The 19,628-nt window shown below is 37.7% G+C and overlaps 1 non-coding gene across 1 annotated transcript; it reads right to left on the bottom strand.

Annotated features, from left to right (window-relative positions):
• Positions 1-4,515: 4,515 nt before the first annotated feature.
• On the bottom strand, positions 4,516-4,591 carry TRNAA-CGC (transfer RNA alanine (anticodon CGC)). Its single transcript has one exon. It is a non-coding gene; the product is annotated as a tRNA-Ala (tRNA).
• Between the last annotated feature and the right edge of the window lie 15,037 nt (positions 4,592-19,628).

The following is a 19,628-nucleotide window of genomic DNA, read 5'->3' as shown; positions in this document are numbered from 1 at the left end:
ATGCTAGTAGGATACTGCTCTAAAGGAAAGATGCTAATTCTGACAACTATATTTGCTTCTTGCCAGTTTTTCTTCATTTCTATGGCCAAAATCTACAGGCTTATGAATAGACTTAGAGGATGACTGGTTCAAATGCTCAACTATTCATATTCTTGTCCAGAAAAAAATCCATATCTGTACCTGAAAAATGAGGGAAAAAAATAGAAATAGCCAACCAATCCAAACAAATTAAGTTATAGCTATAACTCCTAATTTTAGTACTTGGTTAAACTTTTTAAAAATAACATTTTAGGCAAACAGAGGCAATGTTCTATATATATATTATTTTTCAGCTGTAAAAAATTAATAAAACAAATTCTATAATTTGGTAACCTCTTATAGATTTCAAAATGGGTTCACATCCACATTGTCAATTGTATTCCCATAGCTTTTGTATTATCAGAGAATGGAATTTTATTTCTACTTTTCAGATGATGGGACTGAGAATGAGACATTAAATAATTTTCTGGGGAATCAAAGGCTTTTGAAAAGTCCAAGAAGCTAGTGCTAACTTTCCCGGACAAATGTAGCCACAGAGACTGTGGAAGTGGTGGACTCACCCAAGACTCAGAGGTAGAAATGGAGAAAACTGGGACTCAAATCCTGCATTCTGACTATTAGACCAAGATTCTTCCTTCTAATACCTACTACTTTTGAAGATTAAGTAAGGGTTTTTCTTTTGAACTTTGCCTCTATTGATTCACCAAATACTCAAATTATACTTCCTAAGAATGTAGTCAATTCTATTAAACTTTCTGTAGCCAGTGTGCATCAGCATGGTTTATTCCATCCTGTACTTTCCTAAATTAATAATGTTTTTTTTTGCCTGAAGAGGAGTGACATTTAAAATAAAGCCAAATAATTTTCTGTTTTTGAAAATGTCAAAGATGATCAGGGATCACTTCCAGGTTTAGCGCCATGGTAGCAGTTTTTCTTGAATGACTGCGGTTTAAACACATATGGGTCGATATAATCTCTGGACCTCTTCTGGTGAGTTGCAGTTTTGAAATTCATTTAATCCCTTGCTATCTTAAATCAGTATCATGTGCTGGATGGGCCATCCAAAGTTCAGTATTTATCGTTTTATTAAAAAATCATTGCAGGCAACAAATCAGCCATGTACTCAGACACTTTCTAACTGCTGAGAGAATTATTTCACAGGATGAAAGAAATAAGGGACAAAACAGTTTGCTGCTTTGTAAACTTTAGATAGGTCAGCTAATGTTGAAAATTCTTCCAACAGGGAATAAAAGCATTCAATTTCAGACTTCAAAAAAATTTATGGGTAATTATTTGTGATATACAAAATGCCCTATTTCTTAATATCTATTACAATTTGGATTGTACATGTGGATTGAAATTTAATATAGAAAAAGTGTTTTTCATATACCTGCCTTCCAAAGAGGATGTTAAGAGTCTGATGGGCAGTTGGATTCCTACCTTCTTTTTCTACTCTAATTTTGTGTGATCTTAGGGAAAAAAATCTTTATCTCTATAGTAATACAGTTTAATGTCTTAATGTTATATTTATAATTTCTGCTTTCAACAAGAGTGTTTTCAGTTCCTCCTAGATGTTATAATATATAAATTTTATAGCTCCTGTTTAGTTAATAAATGTTTGCCTTGCGATTTCGAAAGGGAGCAAGTTTTCTTTTTTATACTTTTTATTTACATGTGCATGACTCCTCCAATGGCTGGTCTGGGGCATGTCATTCTTCTAAGCAACAAGGGAGTACATAAGCAGAGATCAGGTGATGCAAGACTGAAAGCAAGTCACCAGAAAGTGGCTGGTGGTAGTACCCTCTCTTCATATGTGATATTTCTATGTTTCCTTGTCATGCCTGTGTTCTTTTTTCTACTTACCTGAATTACAAAATTTCCTTTAGTGGAGAGCATGGGATTTTCCCTTCATTTCATGAAAGCATATTTATGAGTAATTGAGAAACATTAGTGTTTAGAAGTCACAAGAATCTTTCTTCATTGGACCTGGTATTGAGCTCTGCCCTACAGCCTGGCTAAAGGAGAAACAACACAGTGGCAGAGAAGTGAGGCTCAGAAGATTTATTCCTTTGATACCCAGGAGCTCTTGTGGTGTCAAGTGACTGGCCTTCTTTTCCTGGAGCTGGAGTGAGACAATTTCTGGGGATCCCCGCTCTGTGCTAAAATAGCCTGGGGTTCTTCTACCATTGCTTCATGAATATTACCTAGAATAGGTAAATTCCATGGGAACATTAAAACAATTTATTCAAGTAAACACAAGGGCTTGATCCCCAAAATATTCTCTTACTATGGCAGAGCATAAAATACAAATGAAAAGTCTCTCACCTCACCTCCTCACTGCAGGTCCATGACATGAGACAATCACTTTTCCCTTTCCTCAATTGACATTTTTCTGGTGGATACCTGTTACAGCTCCCCACTCCACCACTTGTACATTTAGGAAATAAACATAACTCCATATCTTGATTCATTAACTTTTAGCAGTAACTGTTGATTCCAAAAACAAAGAATGCACTTTGCTTGTGTATAAACTGCTACTATCTCCCCTTCCCCCCTTTTATCTCCCAGTTTCTAAGAATTTTACCATTTCCATGCTTTATAGACTTGAGAATTCTATGCTTTGTTTACAAGAGTGTGAAAAATAAAACCCAACAGTGTTTTCATTATTAAAGTTATGTAAATATCATTCACTGCAGAACCAAGCTATGTAATTGGATCAGTAGATGAAAGGAAATGTGATCCTAAAACATTAAATGAGTCACTCTAAAGAGAATTTTCTGCAAGGCAAGGTCATACGAATTCTTTTCTTACAGTCTATTAATTGTTCAAAGTCATGCCATATTATAGATCAATTCATGCCTGAACTATGAGGAAATGAGCCTTTTAAAATCTGCCTCAGAGACTGAGGAGTCTTTTGGAAAAAATGACTAGGTCAGGACTGTTTGAACAAGTTATTAACTGTCAGAGCAAAGAGGTCTTTCTTAACTTGTGTCTGTCTCCAAGAGAGGATTTGTATTAGGAAAATCTAACATAATTATTTTTACTAAAATTTGTCAAGAGCATTTAGGGTCCAAAGAATCATTGCTTTGATAGTTTGATATGCTGATAACTGAATAATATACAAAACTAGTAAGAGGATTATTTACAGAACTCTGCCCAAAGTGAAATCTCCAGGATCTTGATGACACTTAATGATATTCTTCATAGGGCCTAATGAAGGTTGCAGGATTTGGTGCACATCACAGTATATAAGGGGTACTGAAACATGGCGGAATCTTTGCAGTGGACCTGGAGTCATCAAGAAAAGACAGATGTGGACCCAGCAAAGGAGTAAGTACCCAGAAAGAGCTATAGCATCTACTGAAATCAATTCATGCCTGGGAGAAATGGCAGCCCTCAGTGAAAAAGCCTGTGTATCTAACAGATGCAGTAGTCCCTGTTTGTACTTCAATAAGCATAGAAAAAAAATGGTGGGTTTTATGTTAAAAGTGAACAACTTGTTCATGAGATATCCTTGAAGACATTATTAGGAAAGAGGAAGCAGAGAAAAGGCTAGTCAGAAATCAGTTGTAGCATTTGTGGTCTTTTATACAGACACTTGATAATAACATCATGGGAAAACATTTGCTTAGAAGAACTATGTAAGATCTTATACAGGTCTTAAACAAGTCCCTTTAAGGTGATCAGAGTCTAATTTATCACTCTATAAAATGGGGATAAGAATAAACCCTCCTCACAGAGTATTGTAAGAATTAACTGGAGAGATGTGAAAGTCTTACATAAACTCTAATGGGTTATAGAACAGTTCATTCTCACTTTATAGACTATTGTGATTTCAGAGATTCTTTTCTCTGGATGCATCTGCCCTCTCGAACACTTGGGGTTCAGACAAGCCTTCCTACCACTGGCTGGGGAGGCAGTAGTGTAAGTAGAATCCTTACTAGTCTACACTAATATAATTGGCTGGCTTGGCCGGCCCTAAGGCTAAAGGTCTGTAGTATTTGGACTATTTCTAAGACCACTCAACAAGGGTATACTTTAGGGTCCGTAGAAAGGACTGTATTACCTTATTATCCAGACTGTCATGGGCAGAATTTTGTCCTGAGGCAGCAGTGTAGTAGGTCCCCTAGTTTCAACTCCCAAGTAAATCTGGACATGATAGATTTATTTATTTATTTGTTTGTTTATTTATTTTCATTTTTCATTTTCCGAAGCTGGAGGCAGTCAGACAGACTCCCGCATGCGCCCGACCGAGATCCACCCGGCATGCCCACCAGGGGGCGATGCTTTGCCCCTCTGGGGCGTCGCTCTGCTGCATCTAGAGCCATTCTAGCGCCTGAGGCAGAGGCCACAGAGCCATCCCCAGCGCCCGGGCCATCTTTGCTCCAATGGAGCCTTGGCTGCAGGAGGGGAAGAGAGAGACAGAGAGGAAGGAGAGGGGGAGGGGTGGAGAAGCAAATGGGCGCCTCTCCTGTGTGCCTTGGCCAGGAATCGAACCCGGGACTTCTGCATGCGGGGCCGACGCTCTACCGCTGAGCCAACCAGCCAGGGCCATGATAGACTTATTAACAAGCCTTTTATTACAGTTGAGAATTTCAAAAAGAAATTAATTTTTGTTATTGTAAATTATTGGAATTTTTTAAAATCTGTGTTTATTGGATTTATGTGGGGGTGATGACTAGCATGGTATAAAATGAAAAGCACTAGAATAGAATTCATAAAGATGAAGAACTGAAGCCTGGCTCTTCCCCTTTCTATTGTGTAATTTTGAGCAAATCCCTTTACCATGCTGAGTTTTATACATCTTCTAAAACCAATTATTTTCTGTTTCTTACAAGGGGCTGTGCTGTGGGGAACAGATGTAATTAAATACGAAGAGTGCTGCACAGTAAGTCAAGATCTAAACTTTCCATTTATTATATTTAGACTTTGGGGTGAGATATTATTTGTCCTTTCTGAATATGTTTCTTTATCTGCAGAAGGACGGACATTCCCAGTCACTTTTAGAGTACACTTAGCTCCCTTCTATTTTTACACTTATATGAGCATCTGTGGTAGGCAGAAAAATGGGGCTCCAAAGATATCAATGTTTGAATGCGCAGAACCTGTGCATATGTACTTTACTGTCTAGATGTGATGAAAGACTTTGCGATGGGCAATATTATCCAGGATTATCCAGAGGGGCCCAATTTCATCTCAAAAGTTCTTAAATTGGAGAACTTTCACCCTGAGTCAGAATGAGAACGTGTGATAAGAGAAGAAAGGCAAGAGCAAGGAAGCAGGTCCTCACCTAAGAAAATCCTACAGGAAGGCACACAGCCCTGCTGACAGCTCGATGTTAGCTCACTGAGACCTGGGTTAGATTTCAAATCTATAGATCTCTAACATCATAAATTTGTGCTGCTTCATGCCCCTATTTTTTTTATTAATTTGATAAGGCAGCTATAGAAAATGAACACAGAATACATATCACTCATTCTATTAGTATTTATTCATTTCCAATATGTACTTGTTGCTGTAGAGGACACAATGAAGGATCAGACAAGATTTCCTCCCCAAGGATCTTGTAGTTAGTCAGGAAGATATATCTCATGCACAGCTAAAACTTTCATTGTAATTCTTTTTTAAAAAAAGTTGTTTGATTTTAGAGAGAGGAGAGAGAAAAACAGAAGGGGAGGAGCAGGAAGCATCAACTCATAGTAGTTGCTTCTCTTTTGTGCCATGACCAGGCAAACCTGGGGTTTTGAACCAGCAACCTCAGCATTGCGGGTTGGTGTTTTACCACTATGCCACCACAAGTCAGACAAAACTTTCACTTTTAGAAGTTGTACTTTTAGGACTCAATCTTTAAAAATGTGTAGAATTTTAACATGCAAATTTGGGCCTACAGTTTAAGCCACAGAAACAGTGCATGTAAAGGTTCTGAGGCCAAAAACCATGGCCTGATATAAGAAATGGTAACTAAGTACCATTTGGCTTAGTTTGAGCTTGAGAAATTAAATGTTAAGCATCCATTTTACATGATAATGACTATAAGGCAGAATGACAAATCTTTCCTGTTATGCAATTTAAAAAAGCCAAATGTAAAATTATATCCGAGCTGTAAGTTCAGCTTTGTAAATTATATCTGCACATGAGAAAAGGCTGGAAGGAAATATCAACCACAACATTTATAAATAGGCAATTTTAGGGTGGAAGCATTCCAGTTAGTGCTTTTTCTTTTCTGATTATCATTACAAGTGCACCAGTTAGAAATGCATGAAAGCCTGGCCCGTGGTGGTGCAGTGGGTAAAAGCCTCGACCTGAAACACTGAAGTCACTGGTTCAAAACTCTGGGCTTGCCTGGTCAAGGCACATATGGGAGTTGATGCTTCCTTCCTGCTCCTCCCTGCCCCTCTCTAAAAATGAATATATAATATCTAAAAAAAATAAAAGAAATGCATGAAAGCGGTTTGTGGATGGATATATTTTGTAAATATGAGGGTATGAGATGCACATACATAGTTTAAAAATGCAAATAACTTGCACCCTAAAGTCGGTGCACACACTCTTTGTACACACTCATTAATTTACAAGAACCCTGTAAGACAATGTCACAGACAGATTCTCTTTTCCTTTCTCATAATTATTAACATTTGAAAGGAGGTATAAGTACATGTGGGGTATGTCCCTCTCCACAGCCAAAGACATCTAATTTAGTACCCATCTGATAGGAAGGACAGATTTTTTAGTAGGACATTGTAATGACAACGCTTGGGTATCTGTAGAAAAGTAAAATGTAGGATATTTTTAAAATTAAAGTGATAAAATGCAAAGATTAAATAACATTTGATAGAAGCCAACTTGTACTCTGGGGACTCACCTATTAGGCAGTCTTATGATAGAGAGTAAAATATATCTATCTATCTGAAAAGCAATTTATTGCCCACTTCACTGTTTTGCTAACCTCAGCATTCTCTCAAGGTAGCTGGAAGCAGAATTAGTTGCAATAGTATTCATAGGTCTATCCACCTCGATCTTACTGCCAAGAGGAACTAGATTTGTTTGCCACAAAAAAAGAGGTGTCAGTTGGCATGACTTATAAAACTGCATATTCACTTAGTGCTTTTACTAAATTAGCTTTTTCTAGCCTTTAAAATATATGGATGCATTGCTATCTTCTGCAATGCATTTGACTTCACAGATACTGCAAATATCAAGTAAAACGACTTAACTAAATCACTAAATCCTATGTCAGAATTAAAAGAACACTTAGAAATCATTTACAAAACTACCTCACTCTACAAAGTATGAAACTGAAGACCAGAAAAGGCAATACTTTCATAAATTTTTATAGTACAAATCAGTGGTAATGTAAGAATGGAAATGTTTTTCTATTTCCTAGTTAGTATTATTTCTAAATACGGGGTCCTCGGGTTATGACAGTCTTAACATACAACATTTTGAGTTTACGATGCTCACTCCCATAAAAACAAAAAAATTGAGATTTGAGTGTTTCAGCCTATGCCATTAGCGTCGAACTTACAGGCTACATGGGTGAACTAGTTTGGTTGTTTGCAGTGGAAAAATACACAGTAACGTGGCGTATGAGTGAGGGAGTTGGTGTCCTCCAGTATGCTTACCTACGCCATTTTGGATTGTTAAAAGTGCAGATGCTCCGTTTGTGTTGCTTTGTTTGTCATTTTTTTTGTTACTACAGTACAGTGTACAATACAGTATATATGTTCATTTCCTTTCTCTGTAGCTTACTTGTGCTTTTAGGTCCTATATCAGGGGTCCCCAAACTACAGCCGCGGGTAGCATGCAGCCCCCTGAGGTCATTTATTCTGCCCCACTGCACTTCCTGAAGGGGCACCTCTTTCATTGGTGGTCAGTGAGAGGAGCACAGGATGCATCCGCAAAGCGCCACGTTGCTCACATACAGTACTACTTCTGGTGATGTGGGACACACGTGTCATGGCTCTGGAAGCGCATCATATAACACACATCCGGTCTGCAGCTGCGGCACCCCAGATCACTGGAAGCAGTTTGAAATAAAAGCAGAAGTAGGAAGAAAGGCAAAGCACTATAACCATTACTACTCCGTACAATGGCCCCCATACTCCCCCAAATGTACAACATAATGGTCCCTATAACCTCCCTTTGCCTAAAAGTCTCCTCCACATTACTACACACCATGTTTCCCCTATTATAAGACCCTGTCTTATATTAATTTTACCCCCAAAAGACGGGGGTTGTCTTATTTTTATTTCCCATTGAAATACTGGTCAGTTTGTTAATTTAAATTTACTTGTTCTTTATTTTAAATATTGTATTTGTTCCTGTTTTGTTTTTTTTCTTTTTTTTTTCTCTTTTTTTTTATTTTTATTTTTATTTTTTTATTTTTTTATTTTTTTTTATTTTATAATTTTATTTTTTTAATGGGGCGACATCAATAAATCAGGATACATATATTCAAAGATAACAAGTCCAGGTTATCTTGTCGTTCAATTATGTTGCATACCCACCACCCAAAGTCAGATTGTCCTCTGTCACCTTCTATCTTGTTTTCTCTGTGCCCCTCCCACCCCCTATCCCTCTCCCATTCCCCCCTCCCCCCCGTAACCACCACACTCTTATCAATGTCTCTTAGTTTCACTATTATGTCCCACCTACGTATGGAATAATACAGTTCCTGTTTTTTTCTGATTTACTTATTTCGCTTCGTATCATGTTATCAAGATCCCACCATTTTGCTGTAAATGTTCCGATGTCATCATTTCTTATGGCTGAGTAGTATTCCATAGTGTATATGTGCCACATCTTCTTTATCCAGTCATCTATTGATGGGCTTTTTGGTTGTTTCCATGTCCTGGCCACTGTGAACAATGCTGCAATAAACATGGGGCTGCATGTGTCTTTACGTATCAATGTTTCTGAGTTTTGGGGATATATACCCAGTAGAGGGATTGCTGGGTCATAAGGTAGTTCTATTTTCAGTTTTTTGAGGAACCACCATACTTTCTTCCATAATGGTTGTACTACTTTACATTCCCACCAACAGTGGATGAGGGTTCCTTTTTCTCCACAGCCTCTCCAACATTTGCTATTACCTGACTTGCTAATAACAGCTAATCGAACAGGTGTGAGGTGGTATCTCATTGCCGTTTTGATTTGCATTTCTCTAATAGCTAAAGAAGATGAGCATCTTTTCATATATCTGTTGGCCATTTGTATTTCTTCCTGGGAGAAGTGTCTATTCATATCCTCTTCCCATTTTTTTATTGGATTGTTTGTTTGTTTGTTGTTGAGTTTTATGAGTTCTTTGTATATTTTGGATATTAGGCCCTTATCTGAGCTGTTGTTTGAAAATATCATTTCCCATTTAGTTGGCTTTCTGTTTATTTTGTTATCAGTTTCCCTTGCTGAGCAAAAACTTCTTAGTCTGATGTAGTCCCATTCATTAATTTTTGCCTTCACTTCTCTTGCCATTGGAGTCAAATTCATAAAATGCTCTTTAAAACCCAGGTCCATGAGTTGAGTACCTATGTCTTGTTCTATGTACTTAATTGTTTCAGGTCTTATGTTTAGATCTTTGATCCATTTTGAGTTAATTTTTGTACAGGGGGAGAGACTGTAGTCCAGTTTCATTCTTTTGCATGTGGCTTTCCAGTTTTCCCAGCACCATTTATTGAAGAGGCTTTCTTTTCTCCATTGTGTGTTGTTGGCCCCTTTATCAAAAATTATTTGACTATATATATGTGGTTTTATTTCTGGACTTTCTATTCTGTTCCATTGGTCTGAGTGTCTATTTTTCTGCCAATACCATGCTGTTTTGATTGTCGTGGCCCTATAATAGAGTTTGAAGTCAGGTATTGTTATGCCCCCAGCTTCATTCTTTTTCTTTAGGATTGCTTTGGCTATTCAGGGTTTTTTATAGTTCCATATAAATCTGATGATTTTTTGCTCTATTTCTTTAAAAAATGTCATTGGAATTTTGATGGGAATTGCATTAAATTTGTATATTGCTTTGGGTAATATAGCCATCTTGATTATATTTATTCTTCCTAGCCAAGAACAAGGTATATTCTTCCATCTCATTATATCTTTTTCGATTTCCCTTAACAATGGTTTATAGTTTTCATTATATAAGTCCTTTACATTCTTTGTTATGTTTATTCCTAAGTATTTTATTTTTTTTGTTGCTATCGTGAAGGGGATTATTCTTTTGAGTTCCTTCTCAGTTGTTTCATTGTTGGCATATAGAAAGGCTGTTGACTTCTGTATGTTAATTTTGTATCCTGCGACCTTATTGTATTGGCTTATTGTTTCTAGTAGTCTTTTTGTGGATTCTTTGGGGTTTTCGATGTATAGGATCATATCATCTGCAAAAAGTGATACCTTTACTTCTTCTTTTCCGATATGGATGCCTTTTATTTCTTTGTCTTGTCTGATTGCTCTGGCTAGAACCTCTAGTACCACATTAAATAAGAGTGGAGAGAGTGGACAACCCTGTCTTGTTCCTGATTTAAGGGGGAAAGCCTTCAGTTTAGTGCCATTTAATATGATGTTAGCTGATGGTTTATCATATATGGCCTTTATCATGTTGAGATATTTTCCTTCTATACCCATTTTGTTGAGAGTCTTAAACATAAAATTGTGTTGTATTTTATCGAAAGCCTTTTCTGCGTCTATTGATAAGATCATGTGGTTTTTGTTCTTTGTTTTGTTGATATGGTGTATTACATTAACCGTTTTACGTATGTTGAACCATCCTTGAGATTCTGGGATGAATCCCACTTGATCATGATGTATTATTTTTTTAATATGTTGTTGTATTCGATTTGCTAGTATTTTGTTTAGTATTTTAGCATCTGTATTCATTAGAGATATTGGTCTGTAGTTTTCTTTTTTTGTGCCATCCTTGCCTGGTTTTGGGATGAGGGTTATGTTGGCCTCATAAAATGTGTTTGGAAGTATTGCTTCTTCTTCAATTTTTTGGAAGACTTTGAGTAGAATAGGAACCAAGTCTTCTTTGAATGTTTGATAAAATTTGCTGGTATAGCCGTCAGGGCCTGGACTTTTATTTTTGGGGAGGTTTTTAATGGTTTTTTCTATTTCTTCTCTACTGATAGGTCTGTTTAGGCTTTCTGCTTCTTCTTGACTTAGTCTAGGAAGGTTGTATTGTTCTAGGAATTTATCCATTTCTTCTAGGTTGTTGAATTTAGTGGCATAAAGTTTTTCATAGTATTCTACAATAATTCTTTGTATATCTACGGTGTCCGTGGTGATTTCTCCTCTTTCATTTTGGATTTTGTTTATATGAGTTCTTTCTCTTTTTTCCTTGGTAAGTCTTGCCAAGGGTTTGTCAATTTTGTTGATCTTTTCAAAGAACCAGCTCCTTGTTCTATTAATTTTTTCTATAGTTTTTCTGTTCTCTAATTCATTTATTTCTGCTCTGATTTTTATTATCTCCTTTCTTCGGCTGGTTTTGGGTTGTCTTTGTTCTTCTTTTTCTAGTTCCTTAAGGTGGGAAGTTAAGTGGTTCACTTGGGCTCTCTCTTGTTTGTTCATATATGCCTGAAGCGATATGAACTTCCCTCTTATCACTGCTTTTGCTGAATCCCATAGATTCTGATATGTCGTATTGTCATTTTCATTAGTCTGTATATATCTTTTGATCTCTGCACTTATTTCTTCTTTGACCCATTCATTTTTTAAAAGTATGTTGTTTAGTTTCCACATTTTTGTGGGATTTTTTTCCTCTTTTTTGCAGTTGAATTCTAGTTTCAAGGCTTTATGATCAGAAAATATGCTTGGTACAACTTCAATTTTTCTGAATTTGCTGATATTGTTTTTGTGGCCCAACATATGGTCAATTCTTGAGAATGATCCATGTACACTGGAGAAAAATGTATACTCAGTCACTTTGGGATGAAATGTCCTGTAGATGTCTATCATATCCAGGTGCTCTAGTGTTTTGTTTAAGGCCACTATGTCTTTGTTGATTCTCTGTTTGGATGACCGATCTAGAGCTGTCAGCGGTGTATTGAGGTCTCCAAGTATGATTGTATTTTTGTCAGTTTTTGTTTTAAGATCAATAAGTAGCTGTCTTATATATTTTGGTGCTCCTTGGTTTGGTGCATATATATTAAGAATTGTTATGTCTTCTTGATTCAGTGTCCCCTTAGCCATTATGAAATGGCCATTTTTGTCTCTAAGTACTTTTCCTGTCTTGTAGTCAGCATTATCCGATATGAGTATTGCTACACCTGCTTTTTTTTGGATGTTATTTGCTTGGAGTATTGTTTTCCAGCCTTTCACTTTGAATTTGTTTTTATCCTTGTTACTTAGATGAGTTTCCTGTAGGCAGCATACAGTTGGATTTTCTTTTTTAATCCATTCTGCTACTCTGTGCCTTTTTATTGGTGAGTTTAATCCATTTACATTTAGTGTAATTATTGATACTTGTGAGTTCCCTATTGCCATTTTATATCTTGCTTTCTGTTAGTTTTGTGTCTTGTTTGATCCTTCTCTTTCGTTTTTCTATCTTTTGTTTTTATTTGGTTGTATTCCATACATCTTTCCTCTGTTGCTATCTTTTTTATCTCATGTGCTTCTGTGGTGGTTTTTTCAATGGTGGTTACCTTTGAGTAATGAAAAGGGTCCCTACCCTGTTCATTGTAGCGAACTATTTTGTGAGTACTTTTGCACTCCATCGTCCTTTGCTACTGTTAATCTCCGTCTTCTCCCCCTCTTTCTTTTTGTTGTTGTCACAGTTTAAATTTGGTTTTATTGTGTTCTTCTTGGAGCTTTTACTTGTGGCTCTGTTTTTTTTTTGTTCTTTGTATCTGATTGGAGAACCCCCTTTAGTAATTCCTGGAGTGGGGGTTTTCTGATGATAAATTCCCTCATCTTTTCTGTATCTGTGAATGTTTTTATTTCTCCTTCGTATTTGAAGGATAGCTTTGATGGGTATAGTATTCGTGGCTGAAAGTTCCTCTCTTTCAGGACTTTAAATATTGGGGTCCACTCTCTTCTAGCTTGTAGAGTTTCTGCTGAGAAATCTGATGATAATCTAATGGGCCTTCCTTTATATGTTGTATTCTTCTTTTCCCTGGCTGCCTTGAGAATTTTTTCTTTGCTGTTGGTTTGTGTCAATTTCATTATGATATGCCTTGGAGTAGGTTTGTTGGGGTTAAGAAAACTTGGAGTTCTGTTTGCTTCTTGAACTTGAGGCTTTAGTTCTTTCCACAGGCTTGGGAAGTTCTCATCAATTATTTGTTTGAGTATGTTCTCCATTCCATTTTCTCTCTCTTCTCCCTCTGATATACCTATTATTCTTATGTTATTCTTTTTGATGGAGTCAGATAATTCTTGTAGGGCTATCTCATTTTTTTTAATTTTTGAGTCTCTTTCTTCTTCTCTCTGTTGTGCCTCAAGTTGCTTGTCTTCTATTTCACTAATCCTCTCTTCTATCTGACCTGTTCTATTAGCTAAGCTTGTTACTTCGTTTTTCAGCTCGTGAATTGAGTTTTTCATCTCTGTTTGATTTGTTTTTATAGTTTCAATTTCCTTGGACATATATTCTTTGTGTTCATGGAGTTGTTTTCTGAGCTCCCTATATTGCCTTTCTGTGTTTTCTTGTATATCTCGGAGGATTTTTAGGATTTCTATCTTGAATTCTCTGTCATTTAGCTCCAAGGTTTCCAATATATTAAATTTTTTCTCCATAGATTTTTCCTCATCTAGCTGTGTTACCTCTCTTTCTTTTGTATCCATGATATTCGATTTTCTCTTCCTTAATGGCATCTGAGGGTGGTTTTGTTGATAGTATTAATGAGATTTAATAAAGAATAAAAAGTTAAAAAAAATAAAAAAATAACAAATCGAAAAGAGTTGTTTTTTTAAAAAAAATTAATAATGAAATAAAGAAAAATAAAATAAAATAAAAATTTTTTAAAAAAGGAAATTATTGTCCTCCTCCTTTTTTCCTCTCCTCTCCTCTCCCCTCTTTCTTGAGAAAATCTTGTGGTGGACTGTGAGTTATAACAAACAATGCCTGTGATGGAGGGCCTGAATTGGGGAAAAGTAATAAAGGGGCAAAAAAGAGAGAAAGAAAAAAAAAGATAAAAGAAAAAAAAAAGAGCGTATGGACCCACAAAAAGCAAATAAGGAAAAAATTTGGGTCAAGAATAAAATGATTTTCTTTTAGGTGTTGGTTTTCTAAGAGTTATGATGAGAGGAATAAGAGGAAAATGGAAAAATGGGGGGACAAATTAAAAACTTACTATTGTATTTAGTGGAACAAGAACTAGATAATATGGAGAGCCAGGGATGGGAGCACTGCTAGTGAGTTAAAAAGGTGAAGTAAAAACCCCCCAAAATGCCACAAACATAGGTTTGAGTCCCAGAGAAGATAATTTGTTTGTTATTGAGGTTTGAATGAGAGGAGATGTAAAGGAGAAAGGAAGAAACTAATATAGAGGGAGAAAAGAAAGAGAGAGAAAAAAAGAGGGAACCACTAAAAGAAGAAAAAAGAAAGGAGAGAGAGAGAGAGAGTTAAAGGTTTTGGAGTGCAACCCTCATAGAGAGAAAGGAAGAGAAGAGAAATGATAATGGGAGATGTAACACTTATGGGTAGTGTAGTTCAAGGAGAGGAGAGAGTAAGACCGGTAGAGAGTTAATCGGCCAAATTGGAGGAGGAAAAAAAAGTCTCAAGAATGAAGATAAGAGAAACAAACGAACAAATATAATAAAATGGGATAGGTTATAAAGTCTGCAGATTATTCTTGATTTTGAGAGGTTATCTTCTTGCTTTTTCTTTTCTCTCCCTCTTCCTGGTCGGTGACTCTGTACCCCGGGTTCTGCCCCTTTGGCACGCTCAGGTAGAGGTTTGCAGTTGATAAGTCTCTATGGCGATGTCATGTATTGTGCTTTATTCTCGTTGGGAGTCGAGGCTCATTAGCATTTATAGGCTCCGACAGTGAGAGAGTCCGTGTTCCTGGAGCCTTTCTCCTAGTCTTTCCTTCCTCAATTAGTAGCCTGATAGTCCAGGTATGGGGTTGCTGCTGCCTCTGCCTGGATAGTAAGAGGCTCAAATTGCTGGCAACTCCCCACTCTATTTCCACTCAGCACAGGGCTCTGGGTAAGGCTCAGTCAGTCAGAGCTGCTAGCATAATCAGGCGGGCTTTCCGCCCACTCGAAGACCTCTGGCTCTGCCACTCTATCCGGTAACACAAGCGGGCGCCCACTTCCGGGGCGCTTGGAGGAAACTCTCACTCACTGTCTGCAACCAGGATATCCGGCCAGCAGTCTCACGCTCTGAGTGAAACCCCCAACCGCAGGGAAAAGTTGCAGCATTGGAATTGAGTCTCGCTCCGTCCCCGTGTGCGGCTTTTGCAAGGCGCTGGGGCGGCCCGAGATTCCGCTTTGGCCCACACAAAGGCCCCTGACTCTGCCCCTCTCTGCGATAACACGGGCGCGCACTGCCGAGGCACTCGGAGGAATCGCTCACTCCTTATCTGCGCGCGCAAACCAGGATATGAGGCCGGCCGTGGTTCCCTCTGAGTGAAACAGCCTCCAGCACGGAAAATCTCCACCGTTGGGATTAGTTCTCACTCCCTCCCATGCGTGGCTTTCCCAGGGTGCTGGGGCTGCCCAGAGACTCTGCCCTCAGCCCACAGAAAGGCCTCTGACCCTGCCTCTCCGTGGGGCAACACGGGCACCCACTTCCGCGGCTTAGGAAGAAATCTCTCTTCCACTAACTGCGCACCGACCAGGAGACCGGGTAAAATGGCCGCTCCGCTTGTCTTTCTTTGTTTGGGTTTGGCGCGAGTGTTAGCTTGTATTGCCCGGGTTGCCACAGGATCAGATTTTCCTCGGCTTGGATCTCTGAGCCACAGCCTGGTTCGGCCGTTTTTGCTGCGGCGGCCTGGATCTATTCACCCCCTTTGCCCGCCTCAGTTCCTATATTCACAATTACCAGAGAAAGCCGCCCTGTTTAGGTTAGTGAGGAAGGCGGAGCATTTCTTACTCCCTATTTCCTTCGGGGTTTGGTTATATATTTAGCCAATTTTTCACTCAATCATACCTTTGGGTGTATTGCGAAGAATCTGGAAGCTCCAAGTATAGGTTTTTCTGTTTCTGGTTGAAGATCTTGTTGAGTTTTGGGGGAGATTTATCGGTATCGCTTCCTACTCCGCCATTACTCTGACGTCATCTCGTTTTTTTTCTTTAAAATAAGACATGCGCAGTGTGCATAGGGATTTGTTCATAGTTTTTTTTTATAGTCCGGCCCCCCAAAGGTCTGAGGGACAGTGAACTGGCCCCCTGTGTAAAAAGTTTGGAGACCCCTGTTCTAGATTGTGATTTTACAACTGATTTAGGCTAGGGTGTGTTTTGATTTACTCCAAAACTTGGGCTACATCACTGTCATAAGAATGGAACTGTATCGTAACCCAAGGACCCCCTGTAATATACCACATTCCTATGGGAAGCACAGGTTGAGTTAAAGGATAACAATTATAAAAATGTCTTAGAATGTTTAAATGGGAAACTAAGTTGGATTTTTGGGAAAATAAACTTCAGGTTTACCTCATTTTTAGATGGCTAGTAATCAGTAGGCTGCTAGATGGTAGAAATGGGACACTATTGGAGTATGATATCAGGTTACTGTTGCTCTGATTATATTTAACATCTTTATTCCTCATATTGTACCTACAATAAAGCATGGTACATGACAGTTACTCATTAATGTGTACTGAAGTGATGCTTTTCTAAAACAATAGAAGGAACCATTCAATAGTTAATACTGAAATGTCTATTGACTTTATAACTTCAGTAAAAGACACTGGGGGATTACTAGAGTATGTCAGGTTCTTATATTTCAGAAAACTGAAATTTAGTTGGAAAGAAAAGAATAGAATTTACAAAAGAACAATAAATATGATTGAAAAGAATCTAATTTTCAAATTACTTGGCATAGTCATCAAGAAAAGGAATCATAAAACTCAAAAACACTGGTATGTAAAGACACATGCACCGCCATGTTCATCGCTGCATAATTCACAGTGGCCAAGACATGGAAACAACCAAAGCATCCTTTGATAGAGGATTGGATAAAAAAGATATGGTACATATATACAGTAGAATAGTATTCAACATAAGAGATGATGACATGGTGCCATTTATGACAACATGGATGGACCTTGAGAACATTATACAGAGTGAAATAAGTAAATCAGAAAAACCTAAAAACTGTATGATTTCACACATAGATGGGATATAAAACTGAGACTCATGGACATAGATAAAACTGAGTGGTTACCAGGGGAAAAGGGTTATAGGGGAGAGGGTTGGGAAGAAAAGGAAGTAAAAAGGGACAAATATTCAGTGACGGAAAATGATTTGACTTTGAGTGATGAATACACAACATAATCAGTAATTTAAATGCTATAGAAATGTTTACTTGAACCCATGTACTTTTATTGATCAATACCACCCCATTAAATTTAATTTTCTATATAAAATTTAAAAAAAAGAAAAGGAATCAGAGACAAGAATGATAATAATGACTGAAGAGTTAGTCATAAATTTAAAGAAAACATGAGAGCTGAACTGGGCCTTAAAGAACAGGGAGGCTCAGATTAAGAGTTGAGTAGAAGATAATTTCTGGGCTTTTATATTGCCATTCTCTTTAACATCATTGTTTGTTAAACATCACTGTCTGTTCTTTCCTCTTCTTCCTGACCACATGTAATTTACTGGCTCCTTAACTGCTGCTGTTAACAGGACCTAATTTCTAGAGGTTGAATAAATTTCCTATTTCTTTAGTGTGAGTTAGGTAACTCATGTTTAATAGAAAGAGTTCTCATTGACTTTGGCTTCTTATTTATTTATTTATTTATTTATTTATTTATTTATTTATTTAACTTTAAACAGGTTTCTGGGAGATTTCAACCATTATTTACGATTTGACAATTACCTAAGAGGTGATTTCCAAGTCCATTTCTTCTTCTTTCTCTTCCTCTTTTTTTTTTTTTCTGTTTCCGAGACAGAGAGAGGGACTGATAGGGACAGATAGACAGGAGGGAGAGAAATGAGAAGCATCAGTTCTTCATTGCAACTCCTTAGTTGTTCATTGATTGCTTTCTCATATGTGCCTTGACTGGGGGAGTCTACAGCAGAGCAAGTGACCTCTTGCTCAAGCCAGCGACCTTGGGTTCAAGTGAGAAATCTTGGGCTTTAAGCCAGTGACCTTTGGGCTCAAGATTGTGACCATGGGGTTATGTTTGTGATACACTGAAGCTAGAGACCCTGCACTCAAACTGGTGAGCCCACGTTTAAGCCAGATGTGCCTATTGCAGGAATCAAAGGACAAAAACACCCAGACAACTTGATGAAGGAAGTAGGATTTATTTAGCCAGCAGAGCAGCATAACCCCAAAAAGGGCAACCAAACACGTGCTCTCCGAAGTTAGATTTTTTCCATCTTATATACCTTTTAAAGAATATGTTTTCATGCAAGGGACTCATGATCCCTTTGTCTAGAGGTATATGTCACGCTTATGACTTCAGAAAGGGAGGGTAAGTTTTGATGAGGGATGGTGTAAGGGGTTTCTGGACCATTGGTCTCAGCTACGTACAAGTCCTGTTGTTCTTGCTTTGTTTTACAACCAGCTCCAGGGAGCCTTTCAGAAAACTGTAGTTAATCTCTAACTGGCTGAATCAATAACCCCTCCAGGTTCCTTTCCCTTGCATTCTTTTCTTTCTCTTCCTCCTTAGGGAGTAGGGGTAGGGGGCCTGACTTCTTCTTCCTTAAGCCCACGCTCAAGCTAGTAACCTCGGGTTCTCAAACCTGGGTACCCTGCGTTTCAGTCTGACACTCTATAAACTGTGCCACTGCTTGGTCAGGTCCAAGTCCATTTCTTGAGTCCATACCTTATTCCTATACTGTAGACCTGTGGTTCTCAACTAGGAGTTGTTTTGTGCCCTCCCGCACAGAGGACATTTGACAATGTCTAAAGACATTTTTGATGGGCAGGGGAAGAATGCGCTATTGACATCTAGTGAGTTAAGAGCAGGGATGTTGCTAAGTATCCCTCAAATCACAGGACACTTTCCTTTCCCCTCACCACTCCAAATAAAAATGATCTAGTTAGAACTTCATTATGGAATTTTGTCAATAGTGCTGAGATTGAGAAACCCTGCTACAAACTATATGTTAAACTGCTAATTGGTCTTTTTCATTTGAATGACTCATAAATGCCTCGAATTTTACTTAATAAAAATGGAATATATCATTTTTATCTCTAAAATCTTAAAAAATGTTGACCAGTGTCCAGTATTGTTAAGCCTTGACAATATTTATTAACTATGAGACTATCTATGATGAAATTATGTTATACAAGTAAAAATTGAGTCATTTCTTCATGAAGTACAACAAAAATTGAGAAAAGACTTAAAGTAGCTGGCCTATGAGCTATTCACCTTTTGTTTTTTTTTAAACCCATTCTTTTTTAATGCTTATTTTATTAATTTTAGAGACAGGAAGAGAGAGAGCAGGAGAGAGACAGGAACATCTATTCCTATATGTGCCCTGACTGGGCA

The sequence above is a fragment of the Saccopteryx bilineata genome, chromosome 8 (genome assembly GCF_036850765.1).
Source record: "Saccopteryx bilineata isolate mSacBil1 chromosome 8, mSacBil1_pri_phased_curated, whole genome shotgun sequence".
NCBI classification, from domain to species: domain Eukaryota; kingdom Metazoa; phylum Chordata; class Mammalia; order Chiroptera; family Emballonuridae; genus Saccopteryx; species Saccopteryx bilineata.
Note: the sequence above shows the minus strand (reverse complement) of the source record. Positions and strands in the feature narration are given on the sequence as shown.